The sequence below is a fragment of the Equus asinus genome, chromosome X, assembly GCF_041296235.1.
Source record: "Equus asinus isolate D_3611 breed Donkey chromosome X, EquAss-T2T_v2, whole genome shotgun sequence".
NCBI classification, from domain to species: Eukaryota; Metazoa; Chordata; class Mammalia; order Perissodactyla; family Equidae; genus Equus; species Equus asinus.
Genome location: NC_091820.1, coordinates 35917209 through 35935459, shown reverse-complemented (window position 1 = coordinate 35935459; position 18251 = coordinate 35917209). Strand labels below are relative to the sequence as shown.

Below are 18251 nucleotides of genomic sequence, written 5' to 3'. Positions count from 1 at the left end.
GTGATATTAATGTGAATTTCTAAAATGAAAAAACAAATGACGTATGCCAGAATGTGGTCTCTTTTGGTAATTGTTCCCATGTTCACTTAAAAAGAATGTGCATGGGGCCGGCTCTGTGGCCAAGTGGTTAAGTTCACGCGCTCTGCTGTGGCAGCCCAGGGTTTCGCTGGTTCAGATCCTGGGCGCGGACATGGCACTGCTCGTCAGGCCACGTTGAGGCAGCGTCCCACATCCCACAACTAGAAGGACGTGCAACTAAGATATACAACTATGTACAGGGGGGCTTTGGGGAGATAAAGCAGAAAAAAAAAGAACGTGTATTCTGCTATCATTTGGTGTAGTGCTCTATAGATGTAATTTATGTCAAATTGATTAACATTGTTCAAATCACCCATATCCTTCGTATTATTTTTAAAGATTTTATTTTTTTTCCTTTTACTCCCCAAAGCCCCCTGGTACATAGTTGTATATTCTTCGTTGTGGGTCCTTCTAGTTGTGGCATGTGGGACGCCGCCTCAGCATGGCCCGAGGAGCAGTGCCATGTCCACACCCAGGACCCGAACCAACGAAACACTGGACCACCTGCAGCAGAACGCACGAACTTAAACACTCGGCCACAGGGCCAGCACCCAATCCTTCGTATTTTTTAATTAAATGTTTTATTAGTTACTGAGAGAAGTACATTAAAATCTCTACTTATGATTGTGAATTTATGTCTCCTTTTATTTCTATCAATTTTTGTTTTATATATTTCAAACCTGTGATAACAGGTGCATAAAATTCTATGTGTTATATCTTTCAATTGAATGAATCCTGCTATCATTATAAAATATTCTTCTTTACCTTTGGTAATATTTCTTGATTCAAAGTCTGTTTTGTCTGGCAAATGTTTTTGTCCCCATTATTTTTTATCAGTTTTCCCATGTTGTATCCGGGGTAGTTTTCTTTGCATTTTCCCTAAGTGGTACTCTCTGAGCTATTAGAATCCATAGGTTAATATAGTTCATCATTTGACTTTCTGCCACATGTTTCTAATGCTTTACTACATTATTTTCATTACTTTTGGTCTCTTTATCTCAGTTAGGATACTTTCTATTGACCTAACTTGAATTCACTAACACTGCTCTCTAAAACTAAAAAATTCAATACCTGAAATTAAGTACTCACTATATAAATTTAACAGTAGACTGCTTAAAGCCGAAGACAAGCGTAGTCCAAAGATACTAGAGTTCAGGGGCTGAAAAATCGCTATGGCCCTAGGCTACCTAGGCTTAGAGATTTAAGGGTATATGAGGTCAAAGACTCCTGATTTTCCAAATTATTAATGTCCAATGACTTCCTAGGGCTTAAGAATCCAGGTACCCATAATGCTAAAATTCAGTGGATCCTGAATCCTGTACCTTAGCGCCCAAGAGCTCTGTGGTTCAAAGCTTTAACGTGCAAAGGCTACAATGTCTCAGGACACTTGAACCTTATAATTCTAGAGCCCCAGAATACTATGGTTTGAAAATGCTGCTTCCAGAACTTTACGATTCAGGCTCTAAAGTCAAAATCTCCTTGGTCTAAGACTCAAGACCTGTTTCGAGGGTGCTCTAGTAGAAGACCTACAAGATTTAAACCCAGATGGATCCAGGTCTCTATGGTTTCTAAGCACTCTAATGCTAGTGCACCATATTTTTTTGGCTTTGAAGTAAAAACATAAAACATAAAAAACAAAAACCTGTGGCCTCTCAAAGTTTCAGAGTCTGAAACGACTAAGGTTTTATTTTTTTGACACAGCTTTTATGATACCAGAGTACTCTAGCTCAAAGGTTCTATGACTCTGGGCCCCTATGAGACCTGGAGTTTTGGGGCTGAGGGTCTCAATTGTTTCAGGCTCCATTATTCAATGTTTCAATGTTCTTAGGATTCTTCTTCTTTTTTTTTTTTTTTAAGATTGGCACCTGAGCTAACAACTATTACCAATCTATTATGTTTTCTTTCTGTTTTTTTCTCCCCAAATCCCCCCAGTACATAGCTGTATATTTTAGTTGTGGGTCCTTCCAGTTGTGGCACGTGGGACACCACTACAACGTGGCCTGATGAGTGGTGCCATGTCCGCACCCAGGATCCGAACCAGCGAAACCCTGGGCCGCCACAGCGGAGCGCTCAAACTTAACCACTCAGCCACGGGGCCGACCCCTCAATGTTCCAAGGACTCTGTGGCTCCAGGTCTACATGGCTCCTGACAACGAAGGTACCAGGACCCTAAGGTAGGCTCAGGCCTATAAGATCCAAGGGTGATGGTCTCTGTCCCCAGGGAACCACTGTTTCAGCACTTTCTGCTTTCTGAGCCTTCTAGAAAAAGAGTTATGAAAGGTCCCAAAGGTCCTTGTTACCTGTTTCATCTTGATACCAAACATGGAGCCGCCCACGTCAATAACGAACACCACGTTTCTCTCGACAGGTGGGAGGCCTCTGGGAGCAAAGTAATGAATAAAATAGCCAGTGTAAATCTGGACAAAACGAAGTGAAACCAACAAGAACCGTGAAAGCCAGTCTAAATCAGACTCTCTTATTCTCCCGCATAACAGCCTGCTCTTTTCCTTCCTAGGCTTTATCACTGTTTCTAGTTAAACAGGCATTTGTGCAATTGTTTGTTCAACGTCCATCTCCTCCACCAGATCTGTATCTCTGCTGTTCAGGCTGTCAGCCCAGGGCCTGCCTCAGAGCTGTGGAGTGAATGAGACTGGCTGGTGGCCCAAGGCTCCAAGGATCAGGATCTCTGTCATACTTGAGTTCCTGTCCATGAGGGCTGGGCCTGCACAGTCTTGAGGGCCTCTGGGGACATTTTGCCTGGGCTCCAGGAACTGTAAGTATTGTTTTGACCTCCCTCTATAGAGTGAGCCTGGGGCCCAGCTCCACTGCTGCCAGGGGCTGGGAGTTTGCAGGGCCTCCCTCTCCTCCTTAAACCTCCTTTCTGCTGTTGCTGGGCAGAGCAGGGAGGGGAGGAGGGAGTAGAGGCTGGCTGAGCTGTTTGTTCAGAGGGGATTGGTTAGACCAGGTGCAGATGCCTTGGGCCGTCCAGGATGTGATTGGCTGCTGACCCCCTTCCCCACTCCATCTCACCCTCTGCAGAGCCTGGGGGCTGGGACAGCTGAGGGAAGGGGAGGGGGAGCTGGGAGGGCCCCCAGGACCAGTGGCAGCTCAGCCTAGGGAAGTATGGGCTTGCTGAGGGTCTGTGCGGCCTAGTAGCCTGAAGCAGGCTCTGCCCTGCGATAACCAGCTTATTCTCCTCTCTGCCATTCAGGCACTCTCTGATCACAAGGCTGCACACACTCTCTCTTCCTCTCTCGGTGGGGAGAGAAGGAGATGGGAGGGCATCTTTCTCTTCTTCTCGACCCCAGCCTGTGATTTAGTTCACAAGTGCAAGTGCAGCCTCAGTCTCCACTTTCTCCTGGCATTCTACAGCATTTCCCAAAGGCCTGGGTCGAGCATCCTGCCACTGCCCAAGCCAAAGGCAGAGTCCGGCTGCCGTCCTCTGTTCCTCCCACACCTGGGCAGGTGAGAGTTTCTGGGAACATCACATGCCTACCTCTCCATGGTCCCTCCCTCTCGCCGGTGGCCCCAAACCTCATATCCTATAAGCCAGAGGCACGACCCAGGTCACCAACCTCTCACACTCCCCTCAGCTGTCACGCCACCCCACTCTAGGAAATGTCTCTCTTCCTTCTTCATGAAGAAAATTAAGGGCCCCAGGCCCTGTTTCTTGGACTGCCCGCCCCACCCTTGCACAGGGTCCACATCCCCATATACCTCTTCCTCTACTTAAGGACAGCACAGTCCTGCCCTGGACTCCATGCGCTCCGAGCCTCCAGCACCTCCTCCACCAGTCAGGCCCCTTCTCTCCAACCCACGCCACACTACCTACTGGGACTTCCTTAGAATATAAAAATGTTTGTGTCTTTTCCATCCACTAGGGCAGCCGCCATTGATCCCAAGCACACCCAAACTTCAAAACAGCTTCTCTCCTCCCTGTACCATGCCACAGTAATGAAATCGGCACCCGCAGTGGTCTTCTTACCTCCAGTTCACTCCTCCGCCCACCACAGACTGGCTCCCCCCGCCACCACGCACTGACCCTTCTCTCACTAGAGGCAACAATGACTAGTTGGTTTCCAAACTGCATGGGTGTGTTTTGATTGTCACCGGACTGCACCTCCCTCGTGCATTTCACAGCTGGTGGTTGCTTCTGGTCCCCAGGAAATCTTTTCCCCTGGGATTCTGAGATGATGAACTCTCCTTATTCTCCTACCAGCTCTCTGGCCCACCTGATTCAGTTGCTTTTCTGGGTTCCATTTTCTCTCCCTGTCCTTTAAGCAGTGCTTCCCAATATTTTTCAGTCATGGCATGCAGAGAAAATGATCACGTTTTTGTAGCACAATGGAGGGAAGTGGTGGGGATTTAGAGCTCTGAGCAGGCTGTCGGCAGTTGGTGGGGCCAGACAGCCTGAAGGCTGAGGAGCTCCGGCTCCCGCACTGAGAAGCTCTGCCTTAGCAACTGCCATCCTGGATCTGTTCTTCTGGCTCTACACATTGGTCCTGGGTCACCTGCCTGGTTCTCTCGGTTTCAATCCATGGGTCTCCCCTGATGACTCCACATCTCTTTCTCCAGTGCAATGCTCTCCTCTCTTGGCCCTCCACAGCTGCATACCCACTCACTGTTGGACCTGTTCCCTTGGATGTCTGAAGATGCCTCCAACGTATCTTACCCAAACAAGAAATTCATTCTCTTCTCCCCACCCCCCATCCTGGCCTTGTGTGCCTTTGTCATTTAGAGGTACCATCATCCACGTGGCCACTCCAGATACAAACCTGAGTGTCACCCCTGAATCCTCCTGTGCACCTCACTCTCCACATCCAACCAACCACAGATTCCTGCTGGTCTTAGCTGCTGGATATGTCTCAGGTCCATGTCCTCTCCACCCCAAACTAACAAAGCCCAAATTAGGGACTTCTTTCTCTCCAGTTTCCCTGCTTCTATTGCGGCCCCTCCTGTGCATGCATCTTTGCAGCAGCTGCTCAGTCTGGTCTTTCTAAACGCTGACCTCATAACGTCATTCCCTCTCGGGGTTCCCCGGTCACTTTCAAGACAAATTCCACGTTCCTTATCATGCCCCTGCAGCACTCACCGCCTTCAGACTCACCTCTCACCATTTCTTGTGCCTCAAATTAACGCTCTAGGAACTCCAACCCACTGGAAGCTCCCTAGACACCCAGGATATTTCCAGCCTCCATTCCTTGTATCATGCAGCCCCTAGTTTGCTAGAATACCTTTCCCTTCGCACAGCACCCCTCCCAGCTTGGTACGCTTCTTTGCGTTCTCTAACACCCAGGTCGGTCTTTACTTCCTCCAGGGAGTCTTCCCGAAGTTCCTTTCCCCTCGTGATGGCTTCCATCATCCTTTGTGCTGTCACTGAAAGAGCACTTCTCATCTCGTGTCATTATTGCCTCTTTCTGTTTCACCCGGAGATAGTGAATAAAGTCTGTGTGCGATTCACTTCGGGCTGCCCGACATCAGCCAGCACTGGGCACGACACAGATTAGGTGCCCAGGGAGTCCTGACTGAGTGAATGAAGGGGCAAATGTGCTGGGCTTTGAAAGGTGGGCGTACTCACGCAGGAATGGGAGGTGAATTGAGGGGTTCTGGGTGGGAGGACGCAGGAGGCAGGGCACACAGTGGATGGGATTATCGATCATGCTATTTAATGCCTCATTCCATCTGTTCTATCTGTATTTCCACTCCAGGCAAAGGTGGCATAGGTAAACAAACAATGGACAAGCAGACAACTACCTCAACTAACACACACGTGGCAGAACACTAGGTTAAGGCCCCTGCTGCCACCTGCTGGCAGGATACCCTCAGTTCCTATTCTGAGAGGGTGAATTACTTTTATTCCTCCTACGCAACAGGCTGTGCCATACCTCTCTGTCTCTGCACATGCTGTTCCCCCTCTCTCTGCATGCGTTTCCCTTCCCCCTCTTGGCCTAGGTGGAGGTAGAGTCTACTCATTTTTCCCATGCTAATTTAAAGGATGCTCCTTTAGGCAGGCTTTCCTGAACCCTTCCTCAGGGGATCCTCACGTAGCCCGTTACAGATTTGTACACAGCACTTAGAACTTTTTATGACTGCTCGGCCTCTATGTATCTGACTCCTTCAGGACTGGGACATTCCAGAGGGAAATTAGGGGCTGTGTCCCACTCATTTCTGAGTTCTCAGAGTCAATGAGGACAGGAGCGGGCTAGAGTTACTCTGCTCGGTGGAGATGTGTCCATGAATGAATGAATGAGTAAGTGCACCGGGGGAGGTGTAATGAAAGCAGTATACCAGCCCAGAGCAGAGAGAAGAATTGTCAGTGGAGTGGGGTCACCAGGGTGGTGGCATTTGAACAAGGTCTTTAAGGACGAGGAGGACACTGACCAGTGAAGAAAGGAGGGAGAAGACATTCCCAGGGCAGCAGATAGTATGAACAAATGCTGAGACATGGATGAACGGCAGGTTTGGGTATTCGGGGAGAAAGGGGTGTGGTGTGATGTGGTGTGGGACAGCTGGAGGGTGGTTTGTGTGCTCGAGGTGGTGAGAGGTGTGGCGGGAAAGGCAGGCTGGGACCAGACATCTCAGGCTGCCGTGCAGTCACTGCCGTCAAGCCCAGGGTCTTGGACCAGTCCTCTACCCTCCTGGTACAGCGTGGGACCTCGCTATGTTCTCCATGAGTGTGTGAGCTCAGAGTTTAAGGGTTCTCTGTTTAGGCAGATGGCTCACTCAGGCAAAAAGAATTTCTAAAGCTTAGAAACAGCAAAAAAGTCCAAGAGAACGTGAGAATATCAGAGCTGTCGAAAGTGTGAGAGACCAATTACTGGCCATCGGTTCACTTTCCAAAAGGACTGGTTAAGAGTGGGCTATGACCGGATTCAAGCAGGAACGGATTCATTTGGAGCTTGATTCAATTTACAGAGTTCCAGGTCTCTAACCCTTTGAGGGCGCACATGTGCCTCCCAAGGTGTGAAGTCATACGTCGTTACACGTCATCCTGTCCGGGTTCGCTAGTTCTCACTGATCCCTAGGAAGAACCAAATGAGCAACTTGGGGAGGCCAGATTATTGCCCAGGCCGGTCTGACTCCAGAGCCCGTGCTCTTTCCATTCCCCTAGCCCCCTCGCCTGCACATCTCCCGTGACGTCCTCCAGGACTACGTCATACTGGACTGTGAAGTCGGCCGTGATGCCTGAGCTGGAGAAGGCAGACTGGTCTTGCAGTGTCGGGTAGAAAGTGATTCGGACACGGATCTCTGCCCTCTCAGTCCTGGTGGATGGGGGCGAGTCAGCCTCACCCGTGTGGATGCGGAGGGTTAGGGTGGGGTGGCAAGGAGGATTCACCAGGCAGAAAGCCAGGTAAAGGGACCTCAAAGGGGGCAATATCTGGGGAGGGTGAGAAATAACCCCCACACCACCTGCTGCTCCTCCTGCCTACAATGCCCTTCCACTTGCGCAAACGCCACGCTCCTCCGGAAACCCTACAACCACCTCCTCATGCTCTGCCTCTTCCAGCAAGCCCAGCCTGGCAGACCCAGCCCTCCCCTCAGCTCCCAGGCTCTGGCAGTCTGCCCCTCACTCACGACCTCGCCCTGGCTCACTTGCCATCCGTCCTGGGGCCCAGTCTCTGGAGGAGTGTCACATTCCCAGGTCGACCAGGAGCCTGGGTCTCCTCCCAGAAGGGCCGTGTGGGATGTGTTGTGGAGAGATCCAGACACACAGACAGGGCCTAGGTCTCCTCCCATGCCCCCTTACTGCTGTGGGAAACTGCAGTCTAGCAAGGTTCTCCTCTGGGATGGAATTTCATGTGTTCTCTTCCCCCGCTGCCTTCCGACTCTCAGAATCACGTGTGGGAATAGGCCTTTTAGCGCCTCATGAAATCGCAGATGAATTTCTAGTCCCGGATGTTTGCTGAGCTGGCCACAAGATCAACTCCTCTGGAATTTCAGTCCAAGACAAATGTCCATTTAGACATGTCTCTGTGCCTCCTTTTTCCCAGAAAATGGAAACTTGGGAATTCTGCTCCCCTCCCCTTCCTGCTACAGCTGTCAGGAAGCTTAGGGGCAAACTGAGCCCCCATACTCTCTGAGGCGCCTGCTTCCATACGTTCCCTTGGCTTCCTTCCTTTCAGAGGTCTTTGTTCTGTTTTATCCCCACAGGATTGGCTGTACCCTCTGTTTTAACCTTTAAGGAGAAGGGGGAGGGAGCTGCCATTTATAGCTTAGGGCTTAAGCGTGCGGGCTCCAAGGACTCAGATGCTGCCTGAGGACAAGTTACCCACACTCTAAGCCTCAGTCTCCTCGTCTGTAGCACAGACATGATAATCGCTCCTACTTCATAGACAGTGTTTGTGCGGATTAAATGAGACCATTCATGTAAAGCATTTGGAACCATACTTGGCTCTGTCCACTTAGTAAGTGCTCGATCATGCTCATGATTACAGGTACCATCTAATCTTCATTACTCTCTACCACTGATTCGCAGGGAGGAATTTTCTCAAATTCTCACAATGGTCCTGAGCCATGGATGGCATCTCCCCATTGTACGGATGGGAAAAGTGAAGCAGAGGATTGAGTGATTTGCCTGTGGTCCCACCTTAGGAGAAAGTCAAAGCTGGGATTTGAACCCAGATCTGTGTGTCTGTTTCTCTCCTCTACGTGCACCGCACTGTCTCTCTGGGCCAGCAGGGTCAAATTAGGCAGGACCTCCAAAGCAAAACAGTTTGGCGAGGGTGGCCACGTGACATGAGTGATTTCTCTGTGCCTGTCCACTCATCTCTCAGAGGAGGTGGGTAGGCCAGCTCAGTGGTTCTCCAATCTGGCTGGACATTGCCCTCTCCTGCAAACTGGTCAGAAACAGATTCTTGGGCGCCTCCCCAAGGTACCGAACCAGAAGACTCCAGAAGGGTCGGGTCCAGGAATCTACATTTCCAACAGTTCACATAGTGAGCCTGATGTGGCCACTCTGGCCTTCAAACACCTCTAGAAGAAAATTTGAAGCACGGCTGACAGACAGGACATCTCTCCGGCCTACAGGGCCTGAGATGGCATCCTCCAGGGCAGCCTGAACTTCACACTGTCCTCCCATTGCCCTTCCATTCTCAGTGGTGATTCCAGAGGAAAGCAAGATTTGGCCAGTGTGGCTTCTACAACCCTTAGCAGAATAAATAGGGCAAGTTTACAGATCAACTCATTCAGTCATTAATTAACTCACACTTACCTACTGATTCATTCATGCATTTACTCCCATTCTATTCACCCACTCTTTCCTTTACTCACACATTCACTCATTCCCTTTTTCACTCACATTCACTCTGTGTCAATCAGAATATTGTCAAAAAGCAGATGGCACACTCAATGTGCAAACTTAAGAAAAATTAGTGAAGAAACTATTTTCAGAGGTGTGGGCAGGGTTAAGGGAACCCACAAGAGATGGTCAGCTACCCAAGGACTGCATCAGCTCGAAGCGATTACCACCCCAAGAATGGAAGGGTCAAGGAGACAGAGCAGTTATAAGAAAGTGGTGAGATTTATAACCATGGAAGAGGGGCTGCCCACAGGAGCTTATGGCCATGGTTAGGGAATTTAGACACGGCCAAAGCACAACCCAGCAGATAGGGAGGCACGGGAACAAGTACCCAAACTCTCCCTCTGACCACCCTCCATCTCATGCCAATGTCTCTTGTTTTCAGAACTGGGGAGCCCAGAGGATGCAATCAATGAAAGTCAGCGTCCTGGGGAACACCGTGGGATGGACATGGGTCTAGAGGTGCAAATGGGGAATAACAAAGAGAGCTCCCCACCAGCCCCTGAGCTGCCCTGGTTCCTGCTTGGGCCGGCCCAGCTGCCCGTCCTACATCAAGATCTTCAATGTGGGCACGTGCTACATGGTGAACCGAGTGCAGGATCACATCCAGAGTCGCACAGTCTACTACCTCATGAACTTCCACATCACACCCCGCTCCATCTACCTATGCCAGCACGGTGAGAGTGGGCTCAACCTCAGAGGCCACATCGGAGGTGACTCTGGCCTCTCAGCTCAAGTCAAGCAGGTAGGGAGGGCCGCATGCACCCAGAGGAGCTGGTGGAGTGGGTCCAGGTTGGCTGCTGGTGGGCGGGCAGCCGCTGCCTGGGTCCTGAGAATGGGGGAACTCACCAACAGGGTAAGAGCAGGTTCTGGTCACGCCTGCTCTTCCACCCCATCAGCCACTCAGTCTTAGCCTGTCCTTGAATGGCTCCTGTGTGCCAACAGCATCTCCAGTCTGATAGCTTGGTCCTGGCACTCCAGGCCTGCCCAGATCTGGCTGCCCCTTCAACCTCATTACAGTGAGCACCCTTCGCCCGTGCTTGACTGGTCCCCTCATCTTTCTCACTACTCTATGCCTGCGCTTGTGCAGTTTTCCCCACCTAGGCTGGCCTCCTCTGTCAGCTGGTGGGCAGGTATCAGTTGCACAGACAGCTGCCCTGAAGCGCCCCACCCTTGAATCCACCATTTCCTCCCTTACTCAGGGCTGATGCTACACCCCTCACCCCCACTGCAGGTCATCGTAGTGTCAGCACTCGTCCCCCACCAGTTACAGCTTCTTTCCTGCTCCCCCTCCCCTATCCCTTACTGGGGCCCAGCTTCTGCTCCACGGTCTGGTCCAGGAAGCCTTCCCCTGTCCTCTCCTGCCCTCCCAGGCAGGTCATCATGCCCTGGGCTCCATCTCTCCCAGTTCTGGTCCCTCTCTGACTCTATGGCATGGGTCTCTTCTCTCCAGCCAAACATAGTAAACTGCACATTGTGGGTCCTGGCTAAACAAAGGGACACATTTTCCCCTGTGTTTGGCCCTGTGCCTGGGCTTGTTAGTACAGGTATTGTTCTTTCTGGGAGGATGGCTTGCAGTGAGACAAGTGGGAAATGGGGTGCAGGTGGGAAGGAGCACCCTCATTTATTGGACATCTGTGCACAGTCATGGCACCATCTGCTTCCACGTGTGTGGCCTCATTTAATCTTCACAATAGCTCTGAGGGGTGGGTATTACCGTCACCAGTTTATGGATGAGGAAGCTGAGGCCAAGACAGGAGCAGAGGGAGGCCCCAGGTCACACAGCTGGTAAAGGACAGAGCCAGGACTGAAAACCAGGCCTTCCTGATGCCCCTCAGCATCCCCCACTGCGGAGGTGGTGGAGTTCCAGGCAAGGCAGCCCGCTGGAAGGCCCAGTTCTTGTGGCTCCCTTTCTGTTACCTTCAGACTGCCAGCCTGCTCTCGGGGTGGACTCTGACCTCTGACTTCCACTTCTCTTGCTCCTCAGAGCAGGGTCAGAGGCCGCTGGAGGTGTGACCCCCTCCCCATGGCACCACCTGCAGCCAGGGGTCTCCCCGTTGGAGCTGGCCACAGCCCTGCCCGCACAGCTCAGTGCCCAGTTTGAAAATGTGGCCATCTCCACATAGCAGGCCTCCCTTGCACACAAATGTGCACATTTACACACTCATGCCTGGCCCCAACCTTCACACTCATGAGCACAGTGCAACATGCATGGTTTACAAAGCACTTTCCCACTGACTGTAACCCACAATCAATCAAAATAGCTCTCACCTACTTTGTGCCAGGGAGCACTCTGGGTGCTCTCCATCCGCTATCTAACGTGACATTCAGAGAGACCAGGCTGGGTGAGCTAATGCTGTTCGCATCTTACAGGCAGGAGATGGGGCCAGAGAGGGGCAAGGGCTTGTCCCGGGATACAGAGGGACCATGTAAAGGAGCTGGGGCAGTTTAACCCCTCTTGCCTACCTCTTAGTCAAGGGTTCCTTCCACCAGAGCACTCGCGCTCATCATAACTGGTGCTCACACTGACTGCTGACTCATAATCCATAATTAGAATGTGTGTATGAAATGTCTGTGTTTGTACATAAAATAGCGTGCCTGTATCTACACATTTGTGCAGATATTCCTCACACACCATCTGTGATTAATAACATGCCTCTATGCAGAAGAAGAGCCAATCACTTGCTCATCTGGGCTCCCCCAGCCCTTCATGGTTCCTACCAGTGCTGTCATTGTTTCCCTCACTGGACAGGCTGTGTCTTGAGAACAGGCCACCCCGGTACCCAGCACAGGGCCAGGAACACTGTAGTCACTAATACATGTTTGCTGAATGAACAAGTAAATGTCTTAATGAGTTGAGTGTCTGTGGCAGATTGGGACGCTGTGTGGGGCCTCTGACAGAGAATCAAAGCACAAGCCTCTGGAGTTTTGGAGCAAAAGCCATGCTCTTTGTCAAATAAGCACCCTCCTTTAGAGAAACAGCTCCTGGCACCTGATGATTAATTTAACGAAGTCAAATCACTGGCCCTGGTAGAGTTTGAATGCCTAACCACGTGACCCCAAGTGACCATGCAACCTGAGCTGGCCATCCTGGCCTTTGTGCCATCTGATCCACCAAGCTCTGAAGTTGGCCAGGCAATAACAACACTCCATCACCAAAGGGCAGTGGTATAAACAAAATCAGTCTGGAGCAGGTCCTGAAAGCACAAGTGAGTTACAGGGACTCACACTCCCACAGCACCTACCCCCACTACATTGCTTGCTCTCCCTCAGCTCACACCTAGGTTCTTGTGGGCAGTTCCCAATTACCAGCTTAGTGAAGAAGAAAAAAACCCCAGGAGCATGATTTGTAAATGATGCTGCATAATAAGCAGGAATTAGCTGGAAGTTGACAGCTGTGGTGTTACAGCCCCACTCAGGTGTGACCCTGATGGGAAGTAAGGAAGGGAAATCCTCCTGGGAGGCAAAACTCGGAGTCGCGCATCTGGTTGATCTCTTTATCCAAAAAGTGACCTGCCCAGGGGCACTGATCAGTACCGATTAACAGTCTGGCCAGGTGGTCAGAGGCTGGGAAGGAACAAGATTGGAGAAGTGATAGCAATAACAATAATGCAACAAAATATTTAGAGAGTGCTTATTATGTGCAAGGCACAGTCGAGTTACTTTGCCTACAGATATCTGAAGAGTAAGTGAACAGATCTCTCAGAATGTGCTGAGTGTGAGAATATTTGTGTCCCATGTGAATGCCTACTGAAAGGAGCATGATGATCCGGCCTCTGGAAATCTGTCAGCCTTTTTCTCCAGACATCCCAGTGCTTGTTTGGTGAGCCAATGAACAAAACTGCCATAGTGGAAGGGATGGATGTTATGCAGGGGTTCAATATGGATTTACCTTCACTTGGGTCGACTTGGCTATCAACACTGTTGACTGTCCACTTTCTCAACCGCAGAAACCCCAATATGTCACCATTCCCTGCGGGGACCAACAAGTCCTTGGGTGACAGAGGAATTACGTTGGACCCCTTCCGTCATGGAGTGGGCATCAATCTATCCTTACTGAAATAATCACATGTTCTGGCATGGATTTGCCTTCCCTGCCTGTAGTGCTTTTACCAGCACCACCATCCTTGGATTTTCTAATTACTTTATATACTTTACACACCGTGGAAATATCTTATACAATATTTTTTCTAGTAAGGGAACACATTTCACAGTGAAAGAGGTAAGACAATGGTCTAACAACTACAGGCTTCCCTGTTCTTGTCACATGCACCATCACTCGTAACAACTGCCCTTCCAAGAAGGGCAGGATGGTCTATGGAAGATTTAGTTATGGCGACAGTTAGGAAGCACCACTTTGTGAGGTCTGAGGGCCATCCTACAGAATTCAGTGTATTCTTTGCATCAACAACCAGTATGTGACACTCTTTCTCCCATAAACAGAATACACAGGCCTAGGAACCAAAGGGTGGAAATGGGAGCGACACCTCTCTTAGTCTCACTTCACTTAGTGAAACTCTTCCAAAAATTTGATTCACAAGAAGTTGAGACTTCCACCTGGCCATTTGGAGCTCCTCGTGACATTGAACCGACAGGTAAAAGGGCTGGGATGAGTGATCCTAATTATCAAGGGGAAATAGAGAATCTGCTACACGATGGGGTAGGGAAGAGCATGTCTGGAGCCCAGGAGAGTCACTGCACGACTCTAGCACTGCCATGTCCAGTGGCAAAAGTTCAAAGCAGATTACAGCAAACCAATAAAGATAGGACATCTGAGAGCTCGGATTCCACACAGTCATTGTGGAGGCACCCTCTAGGGTCCTTTAGGAACCTAATGCACAACTTGCTCCTACAAGGCACGCTCAGGATTGCTGGAACCCCTGGAGCAGGGCTTAATCTACCTTCTATATATGAGTCCCAGGAAATCCCCTGGATGCTTTCATCCACATCATGTCCAGTGATAACGGTTAGCCAAAAAATACAATAGCCATATACACACAGGACCACCAAGGGCCTTGCACTACCAAGCAAATAACCATGAGCAGTTCGGGTACTTGTTAAAGGCAGGGGGCACACATAGATTCAAAAGAGAGAAAAGGAAGTCAGAAATACCAGCTCTGGTCTCTGGACTAGTTTCAGTAACAAAGACTATAACCATTCTCCTTATTTCCTGCCATGACCTGTGTGTGTGTGTGTAAGTTATTTCCATCCTCTTCCTTCATCTTCACCCCATTGTAGAATATAGTGTGTGAGTTGTGGTTCAATGTACAATTTAGCTCATTTCTTATAGCATATCTAGCAGGGATTGCAAGGTAACTAGACAAGTAAAGGATATCACCTCGAAATTCCTGGACTTGGAGTTAGAGATAGTAGGTGATAAGATTTGGAGTAATCTCCTTTTGGAGAAGGGGTGGTTGGAACTTATACTTGGATTAGTAGCATTATGTTGGACCAACATACACTTGCATTTTTGCAAGCGTAAGTTTGGAGAAAAGCTTGTTACTCATTCTGTTCTCACAAATGGTTGGTCTCCAGTAAACATTTCTTGCTTTCTCTCTCTCTCGGCTACCCAGCACTCTCATTCTACCTTGTTTTGTTCAGTCCAAGTGAAATATTACTCTAGGGCTTACATTCTCAAGGCGGAGGTGGGGGGCGGATGGGGTGATGGGTAATCACTCCAAAGAGTGTAAAAATTGTCCTTGGGGGGGGCAAATAAATCAGCTATTCCAATAGTTTGTGGCTCTCTAAGGCTCAACTTTACCCAAGAAAATCTTATTCCTTAGTTTTTAATTTCTCTTACTGAGTTTTTCTTGGGTATCACATGAACAGCAAAGATGCTGAGGTCATAGGAGATACACAAAATGTATGCAAGATCAGTGCTATAAAACCATGGTCAATAGATGGCTACATTTGGAGGACTTTCAACCCATCACTCATTCTCACAGTCATATTGCAAGAAGTGGCCTGTGTGTGCCTATTGGCTGCCATTGACTGCCTTCATACTTGATCTTCAGTGCCTCTGTGTGTTATTTGTGCTTTGAGAATTAAATTTAAAAAGCTTCTATTTAATTCTACAAAAGTTATTCAATCCATCATTAATTATGTCAAGTACTGAAAAGAAAAAATGTTGACAAGATCTGAATGAATATTGAGCAGCTAGTTAAAAGTTATTTTTTCATATCAAGTAAAACTTGTCAACTAAAAATAATTAAGAAATTAATTTAAATTTTCAAGTGTTTTACTTTTGCTAGGAAAATAAGTTTTGAATAATTTTTTAAAAATCTGATTATACTATCATCACATATTTCTGTAAATTGCCAATTTTCATTATGTAATTTGACACAGTGTAATGTAAATAAATTACATTTAAAGTTGCTCAGCAAAGAGTTATAAAGGTAAATGTTAATAGCTTTTTAAATTTTTAAACCTTTAACTTCAACATTTTATCTTTAACTTAAACCTTTAACTTTAACATTTTAGTCATTATCAACCCTGTATTGAATAAAAAATCTTACGTATAAAGCACAAACACACATGGTTATTAAATATACAGTATATCTGTGGTACTCAAATTTCATGGGGGGGGCAATTCAGTCAAAAATGTCTAAAAAGGCTTCTTAGGGGGTGATAATGAAAAATAGGTGGAGAAACTGCTCTAGGGGTCCTTCTCCCTCCTAGCCAAGAGGAAGATAAATGGTACAATCTAGAATTATTTGGAATTTAATTAATGATATATTGAAGGAGAGACTGAAAATTGTGGTTCATTCATTACAGTAGTGGTCTCCAAGCTGGTAAAGGTGGCAAAAACATGAACCAGAGTCTGTCCCCATTTCCTCTGCCACTCTCTCTTCCCAGCTCTGGCCACCCCCACTTGCCTGGAGTCAGACTTGATCTCTTCTTCCCTGCCTTCTCTGTCTTCAGTCCTTACACTTAAGAAGTGAGGAAAAGCCAACCTTTTGTCCTGTCACATTGTAGGCCTTGTAGAAAAGGAAGAAGAGGAGGGGATCCCTGCAAGCCCAGTGGTCTGCAGAGGGAAGGTAAGCGGGAATGGCAATTCTTCATGTCTATGATTCACCATTATCTCTATTAAGCACTTTAAACTCAGTTTTTATTAGAATCACAGCCCCCAAGTTCCTTGCCACCCCCCACCATCCCTATCTATTCCATTTTCAGATGGACATCACCTGGGAATCTGAAGAGGCCCTGGACACAGTACCCACTCACTAGAGTCCTTCCTAGGCCTAAGCCACCTCTGCCCTTGTCTACCTCTCCCAGGTACTACTCATCCCCTGCGTAGACCATGGCCTATAGAATCAACAGAAGAACTTCTGCTTCCAGTGAAAAACGCCTCAGCAGGGAAAGATGGTCTCAATTCACGGCCACAGGCAAGGAACTACCTTGCTCTGGATGGAGCTTTCTCTTTTCTTCTTTAGATGCTGTTCCCTAAGCAATAAACATTGTTCCTTTATAGTTTATAGTCTACAGGAGGGGAGAGGCAGCCATTACTAGGGTCTCACCCATTAAGACTCTGTACCAGTGACTAGAGGCCTGGTAATGTGGGGATTAGATGGTAAAGGATTCCTGAAGAGAAAGGTCCAGGGAAATACTCCCCAAAACAGGGTGAAAGTGGATCTCTAAGTGGCTGAGGGCCCTGTGCCTTAGTGGGCAGTGTAGCTGGGAAGACACCTTCAACCACACGACGGGATTTTGGCACCTGGCTCACAGCACTCCTCTCTACCCCAACTCCTGCCACCATCCTGGGTCATTTCACTGTCCACATGGATAATACAACTAACACCTTGGCCTCCCAGGCCATTCACCCCTCATCTCCAGGAACCATCATCTTCTCTACCCATTCCTTGGACCTTATCATAACCCAGAGCTCTCTCTGCTGTTTTCTTAAATACAATCATCTCACTGTCTGACCATCTGACTAATCTCCCAGTTCATCCTTCCTGTTCTCTCGATACCCCTTCCCAGTCACCTAGAACACTGCCAGACATATAGCAGGCACTTGGTATATTCATCTAACATTCTGCCCTGTTCATAGACTTCACTGAGACTCCTATGCACACACCCCTACACTGCCTCTCAGTCTGTCACACAATCTCCTCATCTTCCACCTCAAGCCTGCCTGGGTCCCGTGGTCCATCTCTTCCACCACTCTGTGTACCTACTATGTGTCAGGCACTGTGGACACAGTAAGGAAGATACAGATTCATCCACTCACTGCCCTTGGTCTTGTGTCCTTATTCCAGAACCAAAACCTTGGAATAAACCAACACTCATTTTGATTCCTACAAGATTACTGAGCACCTTGCCATGGGGAAGGGGTCTCCCAAAACTCGTGGACTCCATCCTCTACTGGGGCCTCCTCACTGCCTGACATCCTTCTACAGTCCCCTCTTCAAGTCCTTTCTGGACAGTTCCTTCTCCCAGGCCTTCCACTCCCACTTCCTCAGGGACTGGACTGCATGAGTCAGTCTTCAAAGTCTCCTTCTGTATTGGCTGTTGCCTGCTCAAGTCTCTCTCTTCTTTCTCAAGAAAATCCTCACTTGTTCTTGTATCTCCCTTAGCTACCTACCTCTCTCTCCTTCCTGTCTCATCCAAATTTCTCAAAAGGTGAGTGTACACTTGATGTCCAGTCTCCTCTACGTCTGCTTTCTGCTCCAGACTTGCCCACCTCAGGGCTCTCCTTCAAAGTGTGTCCTCTGTGCCTACAATCCCCATGACTTCCCACCCCACTGCAATCCTGCCTGCCCTGTATGCTAGAGATGGGGCTCAACCTATCCCAGAGAGACGTGCTAATTCTGCTCCCCTGAATCCAACAATGTCACCTCAAACTAAACAGATTGAGGTGGAAACTTTCCTAATC

General features: G+C 48.7%; 1 long non-coding RNA gene across 3 annotated transcripts; it reads left to right on the top strand.

Annotated features, from left to right (window-relative positions):
- The first annotated feature begins 2496 nt into the window (after nucleotides 1–2496).
- On the top strand, nucleotides 2497–18166 carry LOC139042759 (uncharacterized). 3 transcript variants are annotated; one of them, XR_011499875.1, is made up of 5 exons: nucleotides 2497–2851; nucleotides 3290–3543; nucleotides 9762–10121; nucleotides 16352–16413; nucleotides 16550–18166. It is a non-coding gene; the product is annotated as an uncharacterized lncRNA (long non-coding RNA). The 3 variants fall into 3 exon arrangements; XR_011499876.1 differs by lacking the exon at nucleotides 3290–3543; XR_011499874.1 differs by having other exon boundaries at nucleotides 2497–3543.
- The last annotated feature ends 85 nt before the right edge of the window (nucleotides 18167–18251 follow it).